This window comes from Nerophis ophidion, linkage group LG02 (assembly GCF_033978795.1).
Source record: "Nerophis ophidion isolate RoL-2023_Sa linkage group LG02, RoL_Noph_v1.0, whole genome shotgun sequence".
NCBI lineage: Eukaryota > Metazoa > Chordata > Actinopteri > Syngnathiformes > Syngnathidae > Nerophis > Nerophis ophidion.
Genome location: NC_084612.1, coordinates 11,197,382 through 11,223,434, shown reverse-complemented (window position 1 = coordinate 11,223,434; position 26,053 = coordinate 11,197,382). Strand labels below are relative to the sequence as shown.

At 39.1% G+C, this 26,053-nt stretch overlaps 1 long non-coding RNA gene across 2 annotated transcripts in view; it reads left to right on the top strand.

Annotated features, from left to right (window-relative positions):
* Nucleotides 1-26,053, top strand: part of LOC133569685 (uncharacterized) — a 201,613-nt gene that overhangs the window by 110,474 nt on the left and 65,086 nt on the right. Inside the window, exon 3 of one of the 2 annotated variants that reach the window (XR_009809851.1) lies at nt 3,411-3,888. The exons of the other annotated variant lie outside the window; for it this stretch is intronic. This is a non-coding gene — a long non-coding RNA (uncharacterized LOC133569685). Of the gene's footprint in view, nt 1-3,410; nt 3,889-26,053 lie in introns of those variants that run through there. 2 annotated transcript variants of the gene reach the window in all.

Genomic DNA, 26,053 nt, shown 5'->3' with positions numbered 1-26,053 from the left:
TGCCGAGGAAGCTGACAACTGCTGGCATGTTTATTTTGATGAGATTAGGCGGGGACGAGGCACACACCCCTTTCCCCATTCCATTGTGTGCAGCAGCAGCCATAGCTCCCCCATCTGGTAATTCTCAGTACTGTCAGCGCTGACATGAAGTACAGGCCATCAAATGGGAGGGAGCATTCTGCCAGGTGGGGAGAAATAATCTTTCAATCTCTGTTAGCCTTAGGAACTCTGCAGGAGAAAAAATAACACACACAAATAGAAAATAAATGAATAAGAATGAAACAATTTATGCTTCTTAAAGGATAATACCGTCCCAAATTATTAATCAAATCATCTTGATCCGTAAGTAGGAGGCCCCGCTTGAGTTTTGCTGGTGCTTAGCCGCGCAACAATCCTCTCTAATCTGATTGTGTCCAGATAAAGCGGATTTAGCCCCTACTATTGTGCTACGCTGATTAAAGGGGCAGGAGGCGACGTGCAGGTGAAGTGCATACACAATTGCATACAGGCACGCAAAATGTGTGTAACTTCTTGATTGACACATATAGAGAACGTGATTACTGCTGCATGAATGTTTTTACTGCGCAGCATGGTCACGCACACACACTTTAGATGTCATTAATTAGCACACTTCCCTAAATACACCGTGGTGTTAAATTGCAAAAAACTCAGGATCAGTTATTTTTTATTCAAAATATGGAATATTCACAAAAAATAAGCCTGACTTTATTTTCCCCACACTTGTTTTGATTTGAAAATGTCCAATTCATCAAGAAATGTAATGACGTGAGTAACTTAATGCATTGTTCTCACTTTTATGGCAAACGTGAACAGGTGATTGTGATGAATCATGTCGATCAGACACAAGAATGCGCTGATATTTTATGGCAAAAAAAAAATTGTTTTCGCACACTTTGTAAGACTAATGTACATATTTTTAGAAAAATATATTTAAGAATAAAGCCTACACAATTACTAATATTATTACAATAAGCAAACTGGTCAATAGTGAATCAACAGTGCATCTACTGTTTGGAAGGTAGTACTGCATCCCCAATTACTTACACATGTCCTGAACAATATTTTTCTGTGAGTACAGTACAAATAAATAATACATTTAACTAGTTCTCTGACACAGCTCGTACTTCGATAAACCTCTATTGCGAAACGGTCTCGCTCATTGAAATGAGTTCAAATCAAATTAATTGGCGCTTGTTCTTCCCTACACACCACAATTTTAACATGGAACATGTCTCAATAAAAGGAAAATAAGAAATATTGTCTACAATACAATATTCTATGACCGGGATCGCAAACTCATTTTCGCTCAGGGGCCACATGGAGGAAAATCTGTGCACACGTGGGCCAGACTATTAAATTCATGGAATTAAAACAAAAAAATAAATACAACTTCAGATTGTTTTCTTTGTCTTACTTTGGCCAAATATAGAACAAACACATTCTGAAAATATTACAATAAAAATATAGAAAAAAATACTGGCAGTGGTAAAGTTTAGATCCATAAAGGAGAGTAAAAAGTGAATGAATGTTTATAACTGAATACCGGTACATTTACATATGCATAAAAGTGTGTTTTCTTTTGTATTTTTTTTTTCCATGAATTAACGTTTATGACAACCTTTCTCATAGGTTGATTGGCAACACTAAATTGCCCCTAGTGTGTGAATGTGAGTGTGAATGTTGTCTGTCTGTGTTAGCCCTGTGATTAGATGGGGACTTGTCCAGGGTGTACGCCGCCTTCCGCCCGAATGCAACTGAGATAGGCTCCAGCGACCCCGAAAGGGACAAGAGGTAGCAAATGGGTGGAAGTTATTTACACAGAAATTGAGACTGAATGAATCGTGTCAGGGCTTCACGCTGGGAGAGGGGTTAGAGCGTCTGCCTCACAATACGAAGGTCCTGAGTAGTCTGAGGTTCAATGTGTGGAGTTTGCATGTCCTCCCCGTGAATGTGTGGGTTCCCTCCGGGTACTCCGGCTTCCAAAGACATGCACCTGGGGGATAGGTTGATTGGCAACACTAAATTGGCCCTAGTGTGTGAACGTGAGTGTGAATGTTGTCTGTCTATCTGTGTTGGCCCTGCGATGAGGTGGCGACTTGTCCATGGTGTACACCGCCTTCTGCCCGATTGTAGCTGAGATAGGCACCAGCGCCCCCCGTGACCCCAAAGGGAATACGCGGTAGAATATGAATGGATGGATGGATGAATCGTGTGATTGCTTTCTGCAACTGAATAGTACAATCATTTTTGCCTCAAGTCATGATTAACAAACTCAACAAGCTCAACATCAAAAAATGTATTTTCAAATTAATCGTGATTCTTATTTGTAACAATTCTTAAAACCAACATATATTTTTGTGAATATGTCCTGTCCAGCCATTCTGGCAAATCATATTGTTGGTGTGGATGCCCATATCTGCTGTACAGATTTAGTTTAGTAAGTGTTGGATACTTCTCTTGTTGCCTTATTTGAATTTTATTCATTCAATGTTTGGGTAGAATTGTATTCAACAAAAATAGCTTTCTTTTAAGTAATATATACATTTATCAGAACTGTTTATCTATTTTATTGAGTAATGTAGTTAATCATAGAACTGGGACCCAGTGTTATTCAAAAAGTATTGATTTAGAATCGAGAATCGATTCTGAATGGAATAGTTACCCCCAAGAATTGAATCAAATTGACTAGTGTTTTCTAAGGCTACATGTACAGTGTCTATTTCTGTACGATATGGTATCCCTCCTAAGAAGTGGGCCTGCTTTGCCTAATTGGACGTGCATTTGTGTTTGGTGTTAATGGAACTGAAAGGGAATATTTGAGGAAGTGTGCATTTTGACAAAGGCGTGCAGGCCCCCCTGCTATGTCCCTCTGGAGAATGGCGTCAGGTCCCCTGGTAGCCCATTAGAGTGTGTACCCCCACGACCCGACCACCCCCACCTCCATCCCCAGGTACCAGGCTCCCCATGCTGAGGGAGACCACAGCAAAGCAAACATATTCATATAACACCACCTTGAGTGTGTATGTGTGTTTTATTCATCAGTTTATACACACACACACGCAACACAAACGTTTAAACATACAACCTGAAGTAATGAGCAACAGGAACAAGTTTAGTTTTAAATAAGTCAATCCCTTGAATCCAGTTGCAACATCTATTCAAACTAGAATAATTAAGGACAATTAGTTGAGTCATTAGGCCTTACAGGAGCTTGGACGTGGTTATGTAATGGGTGATTGTAAAAATGAAATGCTTCAAGAGCTGTTTTGAATCCAACAATTAATTAAGATAGACTTTTTAGACTTTTATTTATCCCACAATGGGGAAATTATGGTAAAGGTTTGATGCTTGATCTATGACTTTTGGCGTTGTTCACTTTCTTGGGTCAGATGGTGGGGGAGACCTCTGGACAGACCCGGCAAACCGAAGCGTGTAGTGCGGATGAACTGGGAACGTTTGGAGGAGTCCTCTGTCCGGAGGGACTTCAACTCCCACCTCTTGCGGGACTTCTCTGCCATCCCTGTGGAGGTTGGGGACATTGAACAGGAATGGACAATGTTCAAAGTAGGGCTGTGCGATATGGCCTTTTTTTTAATATCTCGATATTTTTAGGCCCTATCTCGATACACGATATATATCTCAATATTTTGCCTTGGCCTCGAATCAACACTTGATGCTTTTAATCACAGCAGTATGATGATCCAATGTGTCTACATTAAAACATTCTTGTTCATACTGCATTAATATATGCTAATTTTAAACTTTCATGCACAGAAGGAAATCACAACTAAGTCAATTAACCAAAACTGTATTTATTAAATAGTTATTAAGCAATGGCACAAACATTCATGTCATTTCCAAAACAGAAAGTGCAAGATTGTCAAACATTTTTTGTGTCAAATAAAAATGAGCTGCATAATAGGAAATCAATTAAAGTGTTCGTCCTTCGCTATGTGAAGTGAATTATATTTTATATAGCGCTTTTCTCAAGTGACTCAAAGCGCTTTACATAGTGAAACCCAATATCTAAGTTACATTTAAACCAGTGTGGGTGGCACTGGGAGCAGGTGGGTAAAGTGTCTTACCCAAGGACACAACGGCAGTAACTAGGATGGCACAAGCGGGAATCGAACCTGCAACCCTCAAGTTGCTGTCATGGCCGCTCTACCAACCGAGCTATGCCGCCCATGTGGTAGGTTACTACGGACGTTTTTAAATTCTGTTGTTGACTATTTTTTTCATACGGTGTTGATCTGGAATTGTTTGCCACGGCATTTTGATGGTGTGGGCGTATGGCACCAAATGGAGATGTCTACATGCGGAGTAATCACTCTTCATTCTCTAGCAGGTTACTTTTCAAATGATGCTACATATCAGCAGCAATGCTACTTTTTATGGCAACGCTTTTGCCGCATGCTTGACTTATTACGGTTGTCTGTTTGACATATTCCCACTTGAAGCCAAACCACCGCCAGATGATGGACCCTCTGCTGTTTTTATTGGGAATTACTTCTTCTTTCTTCGCACCTTCTTTCTCTCGTATTACCACTCGCACGGCTCTGCTAGCATCACAGCTAACGTTACCCATGCTGCTATCTCTCTGCTCCGCGAGGACGTATACGTATGTGATGTATGACGTGAGAGTATGTGACGTGTGTAAGAAGAAGCGTTTGCTGTCTGTGAGAAGGATAGACAGGAAAGAGCGAGAAGAGCCTGTAATGTAATGCCCGTAGCTAAAAGCAACTGCGTGAGAATGTATACTCGAATATCACGATATAGTCATTTTCTATATTGCACAGAGACAAACCCGTATATCGATATATTGCCCCGCCCTAGTTCAAAGCCTCTATTGCAAAATCTGCATCTGCGAGCTGTGGCCAGAAGGCCTGGGAGAATGCCTATCCAGTCTACATGTGCTTTGTGGATTTGGAGAAGGCGTATGACCGGGTCCCCCATGAGATTTTGTGGGAGGTGCTGAGGGAGTACGGGGTGAGGGCAACCCTGTTGAGAGCCATCCAATCTCTGTAGAACCAAAGCGAGAGTTGTGTCCGGGTGTTTCATTCTAACATGCATTTCAATTGTAGTTTTCATTGATACATTTTAAGTTGTTAAAATTAAAAAGTTAAATACGCTAATGCTCATCAGTAGTATGTTAAAAGCAAAGCCGATGTATATTAGCATCAAGCTAGCGCATTTGTGGAAAAGTGTAGTCTTACCTTACATACAGTATGTTGGACCGTTTTGTCAGTCTATTTCTTTGTTGGCATTGAAAATTGCAACATAATCTAGAGGTAGTTTTGCCAAGTGCCCAAATGCAAACTTACGGCTCACGCGATTGTAGCGGACAATTGGCCAGCCCGCTATAGTTTGGCCTTTGATGTGGTATACATTAGCGTAAGAACAATTTACTTTCATAACACCTGGGGTTAGGTTGATTGGTAACAGTAAAATGAGCCCTAGTGTATGAATGTGAGTCTGAATGTTTGTCTACAGCAGGGGTGGGCATTATGTCGATCGTGATCGACTGGTCGATCTCGGAGGGTGTGTCAGTCGATCTCAAGCCAGGCATTAAAAAATATACATAAAATGAGCAATCATCAATCATACCAAGACTTCACTTTCGTCACTTGTTTGACGTTCTCGGCACCCGAGGATATTGTGAGATGACGCTGGCTGCTGCGGCTTATATTTAAGAAAAAAATCACTAACAGGGCGGACGCAGAGAAACACATTTTATTTCTAGAGACTCCGTACCTACTGTCAAAACTCTAAAGACCGACTGCACGGTTCCTGTCTTCACCATAAAAGACCTGTTTCATCCTGCCTGTGCTAACAAAATAAGAGTCTCAGAAAGCTAGCGTGCACAAGCTAGCAAGCTACGGAGTTTGATGCCAATGTATTTCTCCCCCGCCCTCAGCGACCGCTTTCTCACTTGCTTGCCCACCCGCACACTCACTGACGTCACTCACCTGCTGCCAGACATTAAAGGGCCACACACATATGCTACTCTCATAACAAAGTGTTTAAAAACGAGTATGCAAGTTTGACAAATGAGATGCCAAATCCAACCACTTTCATGTGGTATTGGACAGAAAGGAGGACTTTTTTTTTCCTCCATTTGAAAATGCGGACGTTATCAGCACCACTGTCTAATTCCAATCAATGCAAGTCATCAGAATCAAATACACCAACTTATATTCTTGTCTTCATGAAAGAAAGGAATCAATGTGTGTTAAACATGCTTGTATTATCATTAAACACCATTAACTTGTTAACAAAAATGTCTCTTTCATAAATAAATAAATATAAATTATAAATAGGAATGAGGTAGATCTCCTCGACTTGGTCAATTGAAAAGTAGCTCGCCTGCAGAAAAAGTGTGAGCGCCCCTGGTCTACAGTATATGTGTTGGCCCTGTGATGAGGTGGCAACTTGTTCAGGGTGTACCCCGCCTTCCGCCCGAATGCAGCTAAGATAGGCCCCAGTGACCCTGAATGGGAAAAGCGGTATAAAATGGATGGATGGATGGACATATATGCTCGAAAATATGCCCTAAATTATGTTGAATGTTTGCAGTACTTGCGTAATAACTTTTATCTCACGCTCCATGTCTTTGCTTTTGGTTGACCCATTAACTCAAGAAAAATGCAGGCCTTATGTTTTCCATATGGACAACATTTTATTATGACTTTAAAGTGTAGGCAAGTTTGATTGTCCATAAAAAGAATACATGAAAGTGAAGACATCCAGATTAGTCATGTGCCTTGTGTTCACTCCATGTTGCTGCTCACAGACTGTTGGCAGTTTGAGGTGCTGCGGGCTTTGAAGCTTTGAGTGTGACCTCATGTTCCATTCTGTTTCTGTGCTCTTGGTCCTCCTGGGCAGACGTTCCGCCATAAATCCAACAACTGCTGTGGGACAGTGAACATCTGTAAGGCAGCAGCTGCCCCTGCACTGGGCACGAGTGCAGCTGCCGCTATGCTTGTACTTTTGGTGTGCAGCTTCAGTGGTTCTGTGGCCTATTTTGCATTGGGCATGTTTGCTGTTCAGAATTCTCTGTTACTGGCTGTCCGTTTGTTCTGTTTGTTTGTTTTGAGTGACTTTTGGAGTAAATGCATGGTGCAACTCTGTAGAGAGCACACGCCTACACCAAAAATAATGTAATAATTGCAGTTTGTATTGGGGGTATGTGGTCAATAAACTGCATTGAAAGATGGATAACTTATAATAGTATTTAATACATATTAGTGTTGTCCCTATACCAATATTTTGGTACCGGTACCAAAAGTATTTCCGTACTTTTCTAAATAAAGGGGACCACCAAACATGTCCTAATTGGCTTTATTATAACCACAAATCTTACAGTACATTAAACATATGTTTCTTACCGCTAGTTTGTCTTTAAATAAAATTCTGAACATACTAGACAACTTGTCTTTTAGTAACTCCTAATTAGTCTGCAGACATATGCAGTAACATATTGTGTCATTTATCATTCTATTATTTTGTCAAAATTAATAAGGACAAGTGGTAGAAAATTAACTATTAATCATGCACAAGCAGCAAATAAGCGCAGAGATGGCTGAAAAAACATATTTTTGAAATTAATTCTTACAAATAAAGTACATTTAATTTTTTTTTATCGCGATTATTTCATCATAAATCAATTGGCAACACTAAATTGGACTTAGTGTGTGAATGTTGTCTGTCTATCTGTGTTGGCCCCGCGATGAGGTGACGAGTAGTCCAGGGTGCACCCTGCCTTCTGCCTAAATGCTGCTGAGATAGGCTCCAGCACTCCTCGTGACCCCAAAGGGGACAAGTGGTAGAAAATGGATGGGTGGATGAAATCAAAAATAAATAAGAATCAGGATTTTGGTGTGAATCAATTTATTTTTTGGGTACCTCATTATAATTGTGTTCATATCAAGTTCATGTTCTATTGGCCTCAATAAAATACTAGCATTTTCCCCTTGAAAAGTCTTTATAATGTTATTTTTTTATAGTTGAGGTGTAGTAATGTAGTATTAGACATGAAAAACAGCAGGGGTGTCCAAAAAACTTTCCTGTAAGCGAGTGAGAGCTTTTCTTCCCGTCCTTTACAGCTTAGTTATGTGTTATTTTTGTTATGACTGACGATACTGTAAAGCAGTTGTGTCCAAACTACGGCCCGCGGGCCAAATGCGGCCCACTAGTGTTTTCAATTTGGCCCACAAGATGGCACAAGTTCAATAAACAATTTGATCAGAAGCGGTGTATCCATATAGTAATAATGATAATAATATAATGGATTTGATTTATATAGCGCTTTTCTATCTACTATATACAATACCCAGTGGTCTGACCGCTGCCTTTTTGTCGCCATCAGGTGGCCAAAAAAGGTAACTCTTCCAATAATTGTACGTTCAAATCGAAAAAGTACAGCATTTACGTACTTAGTTTACATGTTACTTTGCATGTAGTTAACTTTGGGACCCTGGCCAAATGTTTTAAGTCCAGTGCGGCCTCCACAGTCAAAAAGGTATGGACACCCCTAGTGCATACCTGCCAACCTCCGAATTTGGGAGATGGGTGGGAGCGGGGTCGTGTGTGTGTGTGGGGGGGAGGGGGTTATATTGTAGCGTCCCGGAAGAGTTAGTGCTGCAAGGGATTCTGGGTATTTGTTCTGTTGTGTTTATGTTGGGTTACAGTGCGGATGTTCTCCCGAAATGTGTTTGTCATTCTTGTTTGGTGTGGGTTCACAGTGTGGCGCAGATTTGCAACAGTGTTAAAGTTGTTCATACGGCCACCGTCAGTGTGACCTTATGGCTGTTGACCAAGTATGAATTGCATTCACTTGTGTGTGTGAAAAGCCGTAGATGTTATGTGATTGGGTCGGCACGCTGTTTGTATGGAGGAAAAGCGGACGTGACAACAGGCTGTCCGCAGGTCAGCATACGGACCTGAGTGAGGGCAGCATGCGGTTGTTAAGGGGTGAATGTTTCAGGTGAGAGAGGACGCTAAAGTCAGTGCCTTAAAGGCACGCCCCCAATATTGTTGTCTTGGTGGAAATAGGGAGAAATTCATGAGAATGGTTGCCGCGGGAGATTTTCGGGAGGGGCACTGAAATTCGGGAGTCTACTCGGAAAATCGGGAGGGTTGGCAAGTATGCACTAGTGTGAAAGAAGAAAACGTCAAAAAGCTCACATTGGGTAAATTACTCCAAAAATATATATACTCCCTTTTCAGTAATGTTTTTCCTGCTTTGTGTTAAATCTATAATTATCTTTTAAATAAGAGGACCTCTTCTGGTTCTCGTCAGTCAGTAAGGTGACTCAGGACTTTTACAGTGTACAGTTTGACAGGAGAACCGTGCCAACCTTTGCGCAAGAATTCAGCAGCGAAAACTAAATGTTTTATCAAACGCCTTATGTTTATTGACTTCCCTTTCATGTCGCTTCTTCTGTTCTGCCTTTGTAGTGGCAAAACATCCCCGCGCGTCATCATTTGCAAGCAATCGCAGGTGTCAGAGGTGTTCCTTTGATGTGGAGTCGGTCCTCGCACCAAGCGCCACCTGTATACCCTGTGCAAATTGAACCACGTGGGCGTAGCTTTTTCGTGTTGACGGCATGTTGTCGGTGTCTGCCATTTTGAATTGTGTGAAGCCTGTGTGTAATCATCCACCTCCAGCTCCTGTACCAGAGGGATTAGGATGGCCTTGAAAAAATTTAACGTAGGATTGTAATGATTGCAGCAGTCTGATGTGCGGTGGCAGCGTCGTGTCGCCGCCTTTTGATGCCACGCTCGCCCTAATGATTCCTCACCTGAGTTCAGTAAACACAGTTTGTGACAGTTTTACACAAGATATTCTAAAGGACTGCCACAAACTTACATGAAAGTGTGCTGTCACCATTAGTTATGAGTTAAGCAAGACTCAAACTGGTTTTAGTTTCATTTTAGAAGGGTTTTTTAAGACAACATTTTGGTTGCATCCTGAATTTTACATCAAAAGTATTTCACTAAAAAGAGAACCATTTCCAGTTGGTCTTGTTTGTATTGATATTGGCAACAACATTCCATATTTTCCGGACCATAGGGCGCACCGGATTATCAGGCGCACTGCCGATGAGCGGGTCTAGTCAGGTCTATTTTCATACAAAAGGCACATTAAAGGAGTCATATTTTTTTTTTCTAAATTGAAAACACTACCTTGTGGTCTATATAACATGTAATGGTGGTTCTTTGGTCAAAATTTTGAATAGATTATGTTTTACAGATCATCTTCAAGCCGCTTTCTGACAGTCGCTTCAGGATTAGCCGTTTTGTGGGCGGTCTTATTTACGTGGCTCACCTTCGGCAGCGTCTTCTCCCCGCCATCTTTGTTGTAGCGGTGTAGCGTGCAAGGATGGGAGTGGAAGAAGTGTCAAAAGATGGAGCTAACTGTTTTAATGACATTCAGGCTTTACTTCAATCAATAACTGAGCAGAATCTCCTCCTCCGTGACTCACTAGTACAATAAAACGGCAGAAATGTGTCCCGTGAAAAACCGTCCGACCGGAACTCTCTAATAATTAAAGTTCCTTGGGTGAATAATCTAAACCCACTACTCCCGTACGTTTTAGCGCTTACATGGCAAGTTTACCGACAGATATAAGTAAGAACTTTACTTTATATTAGAAATGGCAAAAGCGGAGAATGAATGTCCCATAACAAGAATATAGACAAAAAGAAGAAGCTTATCAACTACGGAGTCGTTACGGACTTCAAAGGCAGACCCGCGCACAGTTTCAGGACTTATGCAGATCCCAAATAAAGAATGGCAGGTACCATAAGGTAAGAAAGTAAGAAAAGTTGCCTTACACACGCCATAATAATACTCTGATGTTAAAGCACAGTACAATCTTTCAAGCGGTGCGGCTTCATAGCTTACCAAAAGTTGCACTAAAACATTTTGATAGAGTTTTGACCGTCGTGTGTAATGTTCTTTATTTTCAATGGAATATATACAATTTTGTTGTTGTTTTGATTGATTGAAACTTTTATTAGCAGATTGCACAGTTCAGTACACATTCCGTACAATTGACCACTAAATGGTAACACCCCAATAAGTTTTTTAACTTGTTTAAGTCGGGGTCCACGTAAATCAATTCATGGTAAACATGAGTGATATTGCAGTCTCCACGTATGTCTTATGTGTGACTGCCACTATATGGGAGTCCACACGTATCTCTGATGTGTGACTGCCATTTACCCGTCACACTTATCATTTCACCTTGTACCAAATAGAATAGCTTCGAGGTCGCACAACCAAATTTATTCTGTACACTAGGTGCATCGTATTGTAAGGGGCACTGTCGAGTTTTGAGAAAATGAAAGGATTTTAAGTGCACTTTATAGTCCAAAAATATGGTACATGACAAGTGAAAAAACAGTAGTCTGAGGTCAGTTATGTTTACTTTCTCATAACCTGTGTTGGGCAGTAGCGGTGTTACAAATAGCTGCGTTACAGGTTTAACTACATTTATTGGTAGATCTTAACCTCGACCTGTTTTCTACATCAAATAGTTTAAGCTACTTTCGGAGCCATGTAGTATGGACAGAAGGTACTATTTCTCAGGCGTTTTATACACTTCATTTTTTACATCACTACCTATCCTCCCTCTGACCACATCAATTTTGATTGTGTGTAAAATGATTCCCACACATTTTATGATTCAGATTGGATGGAAAGTGCTGCTGAAAATGGTAGACGTCACTTATCGAGACATCACCAAGTAATTATACATTTTGATTAAACGTTCCAATTAGGGTTTTATCCCGACGATTTTGATACCGGCCATCCATGAGTGAGATCGGCCGAAACCGTTCGCATGCATTAACTGCAAATGATTCACTTGTTGATTTATTTTAGATAGTTCTGCATCCTCCTTTATATACAAAACAAAGTAGATAGTACCAATAACTAAACAAAAGCCAAATGTATTAATCTATATTATTTTGATTTTGCCTTCACAGTCCTCCTGTGCCAGCCAAGGAAATTATTCATGAGTTTGTAAAAATTCACAAAAAGCATAAGAGATTTTTATGAAATACAAATAGTGACCTAATCGGTCTAGCATGGATCATAGACTGATACTGCTCTTAACATCTCCATACGAATCAGCTGCCCTCCTCTTACATGTTGTGTACTGACTCTGACAATGTTGACACTCCACCGGTTGTTTTTGTTGTTCTTGTCTCTCTGTAGTAGGGTTGTCCCGCTAACAATATTTTGTTACCAGTAGCAAAATGTATTTTGACACTTTTTAAAATAAAAACCACAAACATTTCATTATTGGCTCAACTTTAACATAAAATCCAATGATACATTAAACATACATTTAATTTTAGAATCAAATTCCACTTTTGTCATTAAATAACATTGTAAATATAATACACAACTTCTCTTTTATTAGTATGTAAGCAAACAAAAGCTCCTAATTTGGCTGCTTACATATGATATAAATATACATGTAAGTGTAATGCTGTCATTGTGAGGAGAATGGATATTTGTGTGTATCACTCATGTATTCCCGACACACTCAACTTACACCTACAACACATCTAATCAGCGTGTGTTGTTGTGAACGACATCATGGAAGTAAGATCAATGTGCAAACAGCAGTCGCAACTTCAGGAGCGCTCTTTTTTTACAGCATCAAATTGTGTCCTCATTCGTCATAGATAGATAGATAGATAGATAGATAGTACTTTATTGATTCCTTCAGGAGAGTTCCTTCAGGAAAATTAAAATTCCAGCAGCAGTGTACAGAGTTGAGATCAATTTAAAGAAAAAAGTAAATAATGGGGGTTTAAATGGAAACAAAATAGAGAAATATTACAAAAAGAATAAAAACAATGGGAATAACAATATAACAGTAAAATAAGAATATAACAAGACAAAGTAGGCAGTAGTGACCATGTTATGAAAACATATTGCACTGTTAATGTTTTGCATCCCCTGTCATCCTAGTACCCCCCGTCCCCCGTCCCAGAGAAGAGTTGTACAGTCTAATGGCGTGTGGGACAGAGGAGTTCTTGAGTCTATTAGTCCTGCACTTGAACAGCACATCGTACTTCCTCCCTCCACAATAAAAGCATGGTACGCCATAACAAAAGAGATTTTAAAAAAAAAGTATCCCTTACACGAACGAGTATAAGGTACTTATTGATATGTTTCCACAATTATTATGCTTTGACCTAAACTATTGGTCAAAATTGTCCATAACTTTGTTGCCCCAATAGATGTAAGGATTTTTTAATTCAATTAATAAACATTTGATCTTGCATATTTTTTTTATTTTTTTTTACACAAAAGCGCACACTGTGATGATAAAATAAGCGTAAAAGGTAAAACAATAAAAAATAAAAACAAAACGGAAAAACTGAATTTAATTTTTTTTATATTGCTATGATTGATTTGTTATTATTTTACTTGTAGTTTAGGAGTAATTTATAGCGTTTTTTGTTTTTTTTACAAAATTTTAGTTTTGGTGACACAATACATACTAATGTTTTCAGATGAACAAATAGTTGTGTAATTATAATATCTATCAAAATAATAGTGATTATTATGTTGCCATAAATGTCCCGCCGTAGTTAAAGAGCGTTAATCTACAATGACTGATCATGTACTTTTTCACAAAATCAGCCTACACCAATTTGTGGCACATCCCTAATTCCGATGTTTACTGTGTGACCCAAACATGGCCGTAACTACCACTGATGTCAAAAAGGTCATGTCCTCCGTACTTTTTTTAACAAAAATATAATGATATGTCTGACCGTGAATGTACTTTTATAGTTTTGGTGTTGTTTACTTGACATTGTTGTTTACCTATGATTTCTCTGCTGGCCGGGTATGACCTCGGTGCCACTTTCTGCTTTTTGCAAATTAAAACTTGTGATTGGATACTCACTTGGGAGTGACAAGTGAAAATCCAATCACAGTCATGTTTAGTGTTAGGCTACCTTGATGGGCTACTGTTAGCAACTGGTCATCTGATTGGCTATCGCTACTGTCCATCAACCGGCAGAATTCATACAGCGCTGGCAACAAGCTTGCTGAATTCTGATTGGATAAGAACTCTAATCTAACAACAAGCAACACTGGAACCTAAAGAGACATGAAGAGAATAAGATGTATACTTTACGGAAAGTATATCAATATTAATTGCTATTAATTTATGATCATGATTTATGTTAGGCCAGCAGAGAAAGACTTGCTGGCCCCGACGGCCCACCATTGAATTTAAGGACACACATACAGGTATTTCCCAAAGCAAATTAATCGACAGCTAAGCTGAGTTGTGTGTGTGTGTGTGTGTGTGTGTACACTGACTTTTTGCAAAGTGGCAAACTACTGTGTGGTTCATAAAGCGAGCTTTAATCTCTTACTGGCTCTTGGTGTAAAAAAGAATATATATATATATATCAAAAGGCGACAGCTTTTCCTTTCACTTATTGATGCTCACCAACTAATTACACAAGATTTATTTCAAAAAGAATCTCCAAATAAATTAGAACTCTCATATTTTCATAAAACACGTTTGTGACATCCATGTTTACTCAAATGCAAACAAACCATAACAAACAAACAAACCATGGCCTGGAAATTTTAAATGAGCTTGTTTGTGTTGAACATCTACACATGCTCTTTTAAACAGGCCGTTGATAGAGATTCTCTAAAGTGAGTCCAGCAACACGGCCCATGAGCCGGGGGACAATTCCTTCAGCGCTGCTAATGAATAAAAGACCGCAGAAGACAAACATCTTTTAATTCTCCGAGCCTTTGCTGTTTGATAGTTGATGTATGCACTGGATCTCTTGTGGTTTTGTGCTGTTGACTAGGAGTGACTATAAAAAGAAAAGCAGTTCTTTGGCAATGTGCTTTTCTTGAAAATGGAATCAACGACACATACTCACTCACATTGTAGGATTGGCGTCTTAACAAAGACTTGAATCATGTTTGACTAAAAAATACAACATAGCTATACAAAACCTCTTTCACACAGAGGGCCAACAAGTATAACATATAATCCAGCATTTATCCACTCCTGCCTTTTACAAAGAACTGGTATTGCTGAAATTTTGCTTTCAAACAGCGACCCTGCATTGTACAATCAGATAATACAATGTGCGATGAAATGACAAATCATTCGTCTGTGAAAATTCCCTTAAGGGGCGTTTATACATAGCCAGTGTACTGTCAAAAAAAGACATACCTGTTGCTATTCTTGTTTAACATTATTGCAAACATCATTTGCGTCAATGGGACATTTCTCAAGCTGTAACTGTCTACATGTTTTTCTTGCTATCCGTTAATGTACAATATGATCTTCCTCTTTTTGCAAGTTTCTGCATGCTTACTAGAGTCAGAAAACACAATTAAAGAAGTATCATTTAAAATAACTACTTACTTGTAGCATAAGTGACAAAGTCTGCACAAAGTAGTTAATTTTATTCATTTTTATTTTTTTTAAAGGAAAACTTTCGCATTGATGCGCATGTGTGCGGATGCTATGTAGCGTTGGCTAGCTCTTTTTGACAAAGCAGCTTGATTCGTCAGAGCACCGGTTTAGATGGCGGTTCGACAATTTGGCGTGCTCCCCCAAAGACTGTTAAAAGTAACACAAAATCTGGTAATCTGTTACTCAACTGCTATGAACCCACAGAGCCGCGGTGACCCAACAAAAATATAACATGTTCAATTTGTCATTATAGTCCTGAAATGAGCTGTGTTCAAAATGCTTAACGACACGTAAAGAAATGCAGCCTACGTACGTATTTGCGCCACAAGATCTGGGATAATATTGTGTTTATAAAGACTTATTTCACCAGTCACATTTTCTTTCCTGGAGTTTCATGGTGTAAACACCATAACTTCTCGATTAAACACTGATGCATCAAGGAGCTACACGGACGTGCTGTGGTTGGTGCAAAATACAGGGTGAATGACTCCACCGCCTATCTTGGAGATCTGTTGTACTACCCCGCCTCTGCGTTGGCACCCTGCTCAAAACTTACTGTCAGTCTTTCCACCATTGTTAAGACATGGTTCATGGCGGTTTGACAAATGCCATAAACTGCCACCAAAACCGGGAATGTGTAAAAGCCTCTTTACACACAGGAGCGGCCTCTGTTTCAACACTGATATTATCTGCAAAGGTGTAAAAATGACATGTAGACTTATGTGTCGGTAACATTAAAACACAGGTATCAAACTCATTGATGTAATTATCATGCATCATTATAACATACTTAGTTGCAAAGTGATTGTTTAGAGATGTAAGAATGTATACACTGGCTGTTTGAAGTTGAATAGTGACTCCTTAATTAGCATATCGTCACTCATCTTTACCCCATGCTATTTTTTTCCACAAGTAATCCCCTGTAAACACACACACACACACACACACACACACACACACACACACACACACACACACACACACACACACACTCCTCCACTGTCAATCATCAGTCCCCATCCTCTCTGCAGCCACCTCCTCTACTACAGAGAAAAAAGGTCCTGCTGATTAGAACGTTTGAGGCCTCTCTCACCCAGTGCCATCCATCATCATCTCCCCCAGCGGTCCTCCCCTCTGATTACTCTGTCAACATAGCACCGTATCAGAACGGTTTGCATTGATTGAATCCGGATTAATTAGCTATGAGGTAATCATTGGCTCCAAACAAGGCTGTATGTCAGGAGCGCTGACATTCAATCGACAAGGGAAGGGGGTTATGTTTGCATGTGTTGCTATTGAGAGGAGAGCTTCACATGGAGTCTGCAGCCAGAATGCCACACTGTCAAGAGCGTCTAATCGAGAGCTGTTTGGTAGCGATGATAGCGGCGAGTCAACAGTTTTGTTTACAAGTCCGAGCAGATGAACAGGATTATTTTATTCCATGGCAGAGATGAATGTGGATTTGTGTTCTTCCAGTCATTTACTTGTGTTTTTTCAGACAGTTGGGAGTATAAAGCTGGTTTAAAGGACCACTGAAATTAGATTTTCTTATTTAAATGGGGATAGCAGGTCCATTCTATGTGTCATACTTGATCATTTTGCGATGTTGCCATATTTTTGCTGAAAGGATTTAGCAGAGCACATCAACAATAAAGTTCGCAACATTTAGTCGCTAATAGAAAAGCCCTGCCTTTACCGGAAGTGGCAGACGATGACGTCACCATTTGAGGGCTCCTCACATTGTTTTTAATGGGAGCCTCCAACAAAAAGAGCTATTCGGACCGAGAAAACGACAATTTCCCCATTAATTTGAGCGAGAATGAAAGATTTGTGTTTGAGGATATTGATAGCGACGGACTAGAAAAAAAATAAATAAATCAAGTTTAAAAAAAAACAAATGCGATTGCATTGGGACGGATTCAGATGTTTTTAGACACATTTACTAGGATAATTCTGGGAAATCTCTTATTTTTCTATTGTGTTGCTAGTGTTTTAGTGAGTTAAATAGTACCTGATAGTCGGAAGTGTGTGTCCACTGGTGTCTTGAGGCCAGTGTCTGATGGAAGTCGGCGGCAGCTGTGTGGACTGCACAAGCTCAGCTGATCTCCAGTAAGTGGCGACTTTTTACCACAATTTTCTCACCAAAAACTGCTGGTTGACATTTGGTCGGGATCAATTTTCGCTTGACCGCTGTGATCCATGGGAAAGCTTCACCTCCGGGAATTTTAAACAAGGAATCACCGTGTGTTTGTGTGGCTAAAGGCTAAAGCTTCCCAACTCCATCTTTCTACTTTGACTCCTCCATTATTAATTGAACAAATTGCAAAAGATTCAGCAACACAGATGTCCAAAATACTGTGTAATTATCTGGTTAAAGCAGACGACTTTTAGCTGTGTGTGTGCACAGCGCTAATATTTCCTAACAGTCCGTGACGTCACACGTACACATCATCATTCCGTGACGTTTTCAACAAGAAACTCCCGGGAAATTTAAAATTGCAATTTAGTAAACTAAAAAGGCCGTATTGGCATGTGTTGCAATGTTAATATTTCATCATTGATATATAAACTATCAGACTGTGTGGTCGGTAGTAGTGGGTTTCAGTAGGCCTTTAAGTGTCTTCAGTAGACTGGTAGCAAAGTAAGGCTTTCTTTTCTAGATATACACGGGCTCATAACTTTTGTGCTTACTTACAGTAAATACCTAAAACAAAAACGTATTCAAAGGAAGTAAACAACTCTAAAACAACATCCAAATTAAAGTTCTTTGTTCATAGAAAGCTAGAAAACATTGGCTAAATGTCTTGTCTATCAAACCAATAGGAATGTGAGCAAAAACAGGTAGTACAACGCTACCAAAATAAAAACACGATTTTTGAACATTGTTGAACACCAGGGTTTGTGTGTGACTTTTACTCGTAACAAGTAATCAATCTATATTGATGTAGAAGGTCATTGCTAATACGTTTGATTTAACGTGGCACGCTACTTTTGATTTGGTTTTATGTCAACATGACAGCATCAGAAGTACCGCAAGTTCATTGCAGGAAATATCCTTTTACAATTGAAATCAAAAACCAGCACCACGCTAAAATTAACTAGATATCAAATTAGAGAGGCCAACATCATACAGCAAGTACACACACACTACTACTACTACTACTACTACTACTATGTGGGAATGGTAAACAACAAATCAATGATTAAAGTGAAAAGCTTGCTTGCAATTCCTGTTTGTGGACAAGGAAATTAGAACCATGGAATCACATATATCTTTATTAACCAGAGGAAACACAATCCAATGAAAAGATACAACAGAGCTGCCGTCCCGCAAGACCTAACAAGCGCAGCTGAGCTAATGCTCCTCTATATGTCCCGCTTGCTGACGTCACACGTCACTTGGCAACAGGCACCGCCGATTAAAGGCACACACTCGGCCTTCATGAAATGTCTTTCAACAGTGTGTGCCAGATCCTATATTATAGGGTTTCCCCTTAATGTATTTTATTGTGGCTGTGCACCACGGAAAAAAAATGGCCACTATACCTTAAAAAAGAGGGGTTTTTTGTTGTTATTTTTTACATGAAAAGGCGGTGACCTAAAGTGCCTGAAAAACTTGTGAGCCTGGCACTTGTATCCCAAGTTTCCAGTGTAATACGTTTGGTTTGAGTTATAAAACAATCTATTAAAATAATGAGTCAAGGCTTTATGACATGTTTGCTTTTGGAGCTTCCAATGTAGGGTAATATATTAGTTAACAAACTAGTATTAAATGGGCTGCTGAAGGCGTCTGACCTTAATGCATGCAAATGCATGCTCGATAAATACACTTTGTCGGCTTGGGACACACCTTAAAATCAACTGAATTCAGCCTGGAGGGGGAATAACTTTTTCTTTCATTTCAATCTCATATCCTGTGGTAGTATTTAAGTGAACCTGCAACAAGAAGAGAACTAAGCAATAATTTCACTTCTAACAACCTCAAAGTGTTGTCAGTGTTTATTTGTTTTTTTTTTGCTGAGTAGAACATGTCTCCAGGATGTTTGAAAATATTGCCAACACAATAAAGCACAGAGTTAATTATGTTGCTGTCAATTATTCATCCGAGGCTGTAGCTTATAGACATACATGTTTTCTTCTTCTTTATCATGTGTTTCTGTAAGTCATCCCTTTCAGTGACCACTACGTACAATGTGGACATCAATATTTTATACTTAATTATGACAGCAAAGTCACTGGCTTGTTATTATTTCTGCAAAGGATACCTGAGGCCTGTCTTGGATGCTTATTGGGCTTTTTTTTTGGTAAATAGTAATACTGGATGTATTTTGAAATAAACCTGTTGCTCTAAATGCAATATTGCATATGTTCATATATCACATTACTACATTAATTTTATAGTGGGAGACCTCAGTTCATGTAAGGACATATTTTGCATGTCTTGTGACTCTTAGGACTTGCTTAAAGGGGGAACAATCAAACAAGCACACTTGTGTTTTTCTTTTTTCATGCACTTTAACTCGTAAATGCGAGCAATGTCTACCTACAATGGAACCTAGGTCTATTTAGCCTAAAATGCGTTTAGAAAACATGTAAACACCTTCATCAAGGTTTTGTACACACACTGTAAGTATACTGTAGTAAAAGACACATTCATAATAACATGTAATATGCATGTATTTTGAACATTTTAGGCATACAGCTGCACATTAATTTCACAAATGCATCACAACGTTCGCTTTTTCAACTTTACTGATTACTACTCACTACGGACTTCTTGAGTGCCTCCAAACTTAATAAAACATCACTTACTTTACATTGCTCGCTGTCACTAGGATGCCAACTGATTGGAGGTTGATATATTCCTGTTTGGATGAAGAATGACTCATAACCTTTGCAAAGTAAAAATGGTGTTGTTTCTTTCTCGCCATTCCCGGGTTTAAATTGGATGCGAAAGTTGACCAGTTGTCGGATACTGTCCTCATCCTTCTACTATCAAGGTGAGAAGGATTATTTATGAGCTAGAACACACTTTCACAAGCTCCGAGGCGAGAAAGCAGCTCACCAGCCGATGTCAGAATAGCAGCACAAGCTAGTTAGCTCTCTGTGACCACGGCACAGCTATGGATAGTTTGACTTCGTTAGCGCTTACAATAACAATATCACTTATTGTTACTCCCTCCGAGGTCTTAATCAAGGCTTAAGTTGTTCGTTTTTCTTACACAGACATTTATTTCAGCCACGCCTTCTTCTCGCTAACAACGATGCCAAAATAATGCTGTCAGAACTAATGAATAAGAAAAACAGAACATACAATTAGTCTAACATCAAATACAGTAAAAGATAACATATTGATTTCACATACATTATCAGAAAGAATCATAACTCATTGGCCTCACAAACTCCAAGGGAATAACGTTTCTTTTGAAGCCGAGACTCTATTAACCTCTTCCATCAAATGCTTGTTGTTTCATGCTGCTTCCCTTATTCCGTCACATATTATCTCCCCAACAATGTAACCAAACCGGAACAAAAAATATTTTCCCCTCCATGAAATTACCAAAGAAAATACATTTTTAATCACATTAAATGTAAATATGAACTTTTATTTATACATTGTATTTATTTATTTTAACCAACTATGAAATTATATAACAAATATACAATGTGCTTCTGTCAGCAGCTGCACTTGGTTAATATTCACTCGCAAACTGTAAATCCGAGTTTCGGATGGTTATTTTTTGGGCTTTCTAGGCAGAAGAGAGGCCCTCCCGTTGACTCCATTGTAAGCTGACTTTGATTTGTTTATTTCCATGTTACAATGCATGGAAAAAAACACATCTGTCTTCTTGTCTCTCAAAATGATAGAAAACAATAGACAAAACTCCATAAAAGTGCAGTTCCCCTTTAAGAAGAAAAACTTGAACTTACCTAAAGTGAAGTAGACCCAGAGTGTGTTATTGTTATGTCATGGTGTGTTATTGTTTTGTCATGTTACCAAATATGGTGGTTACATTTATTTTACACTTATTTTGATGTAGTGATGTTAAAAATTAAGGTGTGTTGGTATACATCTGTGACACAACTCATTACTCCGCACAAAAGGCTTCACCCTCGGTCAATTCTTTTATTGTTTTCCATTCTATACATAGTAGTTATCTAAGATCATAAATAAGCATGTGTAAAATATTGCATGTATTATTAGTGGGCATGATGCGGGTGATCTACTTAGACTGCATATGCATTTGATAACAAGTGGTGCAGACAGTCTTATTTAAATTAGGATTTACTGCACATCCTCACTGCACAATATAATTTGTACCATCTTTTCCGGCCTACTGTATATGGAAGTGCCATGTAGACAACAAAACCTATTTTTAGCACAAAAAAGGTGCGTTTTGGGAGGCGCCGAGTCTTGTGACGGTACGTCTGGAATGATCTAGGGATAAGAAAATGCATGTTGCAAGAATTTTAATTGTAATTTTAAGATGACGTCATATAACTGCGCCTTGGGGTCACCTGACCAGTATACCAGACCAAGTGGTCGTAAGGTGGACTTATTTACTCATGGAGTTGCTAAATATTAAGTTCCATTTGATATGTAATGGATATATAGACTTATATTGAATCATGTTCAGCATGAAATATTATCAATTACACATTGAGGGTACAAGCTTGTTTTTCGCTCTTTTCACCTGTCAGTGGTATGCCCGAGGCAGGGGCTAGGACTTTTAAAGGAAGACTGTTCATTCAGTCGGGTGGAAGTAGGTAAGCAGGTTGGTTGTGGAGAGTTGGAGAATAGAACAGACAGTGGTTGGTGATTGGTGAGCGGCAGATGTATTTTTTCCTTGCTGCTACTTGTAAATTTTATTATTTTTGTAGTATTTACTTTTCATTTTTACTAATTGTTGCACTGTATATATTTTTTGCCCGCTCTGCACTGGTGACCTAAAGTTGGTTCTAGTAAACATCCCCAACTCGAAATCTGCCTCTAAGCCATCATTGGTCGCATGGTTATGTAGTACAACATACATTAATGTAAATTAATCAATACACATTTCGCAAACCAAACATGGGCTAAGAATCTTTAAAGACCAAAGGTTTGTTTATAAAAAGGTACTTTTTAATAAATACTAAACAAAATTATGTAATAATGATACTACCACTCCTATTGATATTATGTTTTTGTTCTTCTTATTATTATAAAATATCACTGTTAATTTAATCAAATAGTAATGTTTTGTTTATTTGTGTATTGTACCTGCACCTGACTCCACTATCAACCACAGGGGCAAAGCTGGTTCTATTTGGGAATGGGCCCGCCTGTGGGACTAATCACCTAATGAGGGCATTAAGTGAGTGTGAGGGTCACAGTGATTTGTGTGAGTGTGAATGTGTGTGTGTGTTTGGGGCAGGTGGTATCCCTTGACATTGGCTGGGGGAGGCCCCGGGGAGATATTCATGGGACAGAGAGTAGGCTCCAAGGCCTAAGACTTGGCCAGTGGCAAACCGCTTGGATGGTGATGGATAACTCGCCCTAGGGAGAGCAGCCACCAGAGCACTTAGATGTAAACGCGCTTCCAAAAAAACCCAAAATACACAAACGCGTGAAATACAAAGAGCCAGACACGGCGCAGACAAAAGCTCACAGCAAGATAGAAATGACATGTTTAGCCTGATGATGCATGACGTGTGTAATGCATTCTAATTGTCTCCCATCTGAGCACAAGTCTTTAGGAATGATGGATGATGTTGTTTCATCGTCTCAGTAAACACAGCTTAATAGATGACCACCCGGTCCCGTCAGCCTTGAAAGGAATAACCGTTTCAGGAATTTGACCCAGATTTTGCTCCTTAGGTTAATTTAATAAACAAATTTAAATGTATTCACTGATTATATTTGATGAAGGCTGTGCTAATATTATCACTATTATTGTCACTTAACCCCAGTGGCTGTGTTACCGTAAGCCTCTTACAGTGTATATAGTAAACCATATTCTCCTTCTATCTTAATTCCTAGCAAACTCCTCATTTTCAATGTACTTGTTTTATAGCAACAATGATAATTATATTTCGTGTCAATAAAAGTATCGATTTGGCAGTGCTGTAAGCTTAGCTTTTTTCACTCGTAGCTCCGCTGCTACAGAAAAAAAAAATAGTAGCACATAATTTTTTTCATAGCACAGACACAGTTTTGTAGCAATAGGAAATGTCATAAATATCACATTTTTATTATTAAAAATAATAAAAAATATATAGGGTTATTGTCTCTCAGGATACATTTGTATTCGACATCAAGACACAGCGTTCTACATACACACTTACAGTTCATCCGGCAATACAGTGACGGCAGTGAACAGTGCGCAGGTACATCAGTTCGTTATGAGATCACACATTAGACGCCCCCCGTATTGCACACCTCTCGTATTGCACTATCCCAATATTGCACTCCTTATTATTGCATCCGGTGATGACAAAAGTTTACTGTTGTTAAGTGCTTTGATTGCCAGTGGGACAAAGGAACATCTATACCTGTTGAGTTTTTATGTTGCTGATCTGTACCATTTATCATTTGGCATCAACACAATTTCACTATGAAGTATGTGGTGTGGGTCACTGGTGATTTTAATACCCTGCGTCCTCACGGTCTTGTCGAATATTTCTTATTAACATTCAAACAACGTACACTTGTGCACGCATACATATCAGAATAGTTTTCGTTGCTTTTGTTTGAGAACAAACATATTTTTTCTATTATTTAGCCTTTATTTAACCAGGTTGAAATCCCATTGAGATCAAAGATCTCTTTTCCAAGGGGGACCTGGCCAAGAGGGCAGCAGCAAAGTTACATTAAAAACGGTAAACAACACATAAAACATAACATTTACAACATTAAAACTTGCTCACACAACACATGTGCATATGGACAAGGTCGACTGCAATCTTTTCACAGAAGCTTCAAACTCATTTAATGTAACAAGGGTTTGAAGTTGAAGATTCAATTGTACGTTATTCCAAGCCTTTGGTGCTAAAAACCTAAAACGTAGTTTACAAACCAGGAATTTTTCTTGGTGCGATTGTGCAACATAAACACATATGACACAAAATAAGTAATATAATCCAATCCACTTTATTTATATAGCACATTTAAACAACAACAACGTTTCCAAAGTGCTGCACAGCCATGTTAAAAACAATATTAAAAAACAATATTATGCCCCACCAATGACTGAATAAAAACAAAAAATAAATAAATATAAAACCAATATAAAAACAGTATAAAATAAATATAATTAAAAAAAATTTTAAAGGGTAAAATCAATTAAAACAGTAAAATAGAAATCAAAGTGTATAAAAAACAAAGAAGAGGACAGAGGACCACACAACTCACTTAGTGTTAAAAGCCAAAGAATAAAAGTGGGTCTTAAGACGAGACTTAAAACACTCCACTGTGGAAGCAGTTTGAACATGGAGGGGCAGAGTGTTCCAGAGCTTAGGGCCGACCACAGAGAAGGCCCTGTCTCCCCTATTTTTAAGTCTGGTCTTGGGCACCACGAGCTGGAACTGGCTTTCTGACCTCAGAGCACGCGCAGGAATGTAAATTTGGATGAGGTCCGAGATATACTGAGGTGCCAGTCCATGTAAGTATTTAAAAACAAACAGCAATGTTTTAAAATCAATTCTAAAATGAACAGGTGCAAACTCTGAAGAATTGGGGTTATATGCTGGCGTTTCCTGGCCCCTGTTTAAAGCCGTGCTGCCGCGTTCTGGACTAACTGCAACCGGGAGAGAGCTTTTTGGCTAATGCCAGCATAAAGTGCATTGCAGTAGTCCAGGCGACTTGAAATAAAAGCATGCGCGATTAATTTCAAAAAGGTTAAAAGATAAAAACGGTTTAACCTTTACTAAAAGACGAAGGTGATAAAAACACGATTTTAAAACGCCATTGACTTGTTTGTCAAGTTTAAAATCGCTGTCTATAGTGACGCCAAGGCTGGTGACTTTGGGACGCACATAATTTTGCAATGGTCCCAAGTCAGTGAGGGCCGGACCAAAAACTGAAACACAATGCCATCGTAAGGCCTACTGCAACGCTTAATTAAACACAGATAACTTCCCTAACAGTCGCTAACATGGATGTAGAGCTGGGCGATATTATTTAGAACTCATATCCCGATAAAGTTTGGCCCATACACTAACCCATATATGGAAATATCCGTTGACGTAACTAAATATCTCCACCTCGCCTTGTTTTTCAAGTTTCGCGACTGACGGGGATCCCAAATACACGAACAAGTACCAACAAGTAAATGGGTTAAATGGGTTATACTTACATAGCACTTTTTTACCTTTTTTTTTAAGGAACTCAAAGCGCTTTGACACTATTTCCACATTCACACACACATTCACACATTGATGGCGGGAGCTGCCATGCAAGGCGCTAACAAGGACCCATCAGGAGCAAGGGTGGAGTGTCTTGCTCAAGGACACAACAGACGTGACTCGGATGGTAGAAGGTGGGGATTGAACCAGTAACCCTCAGA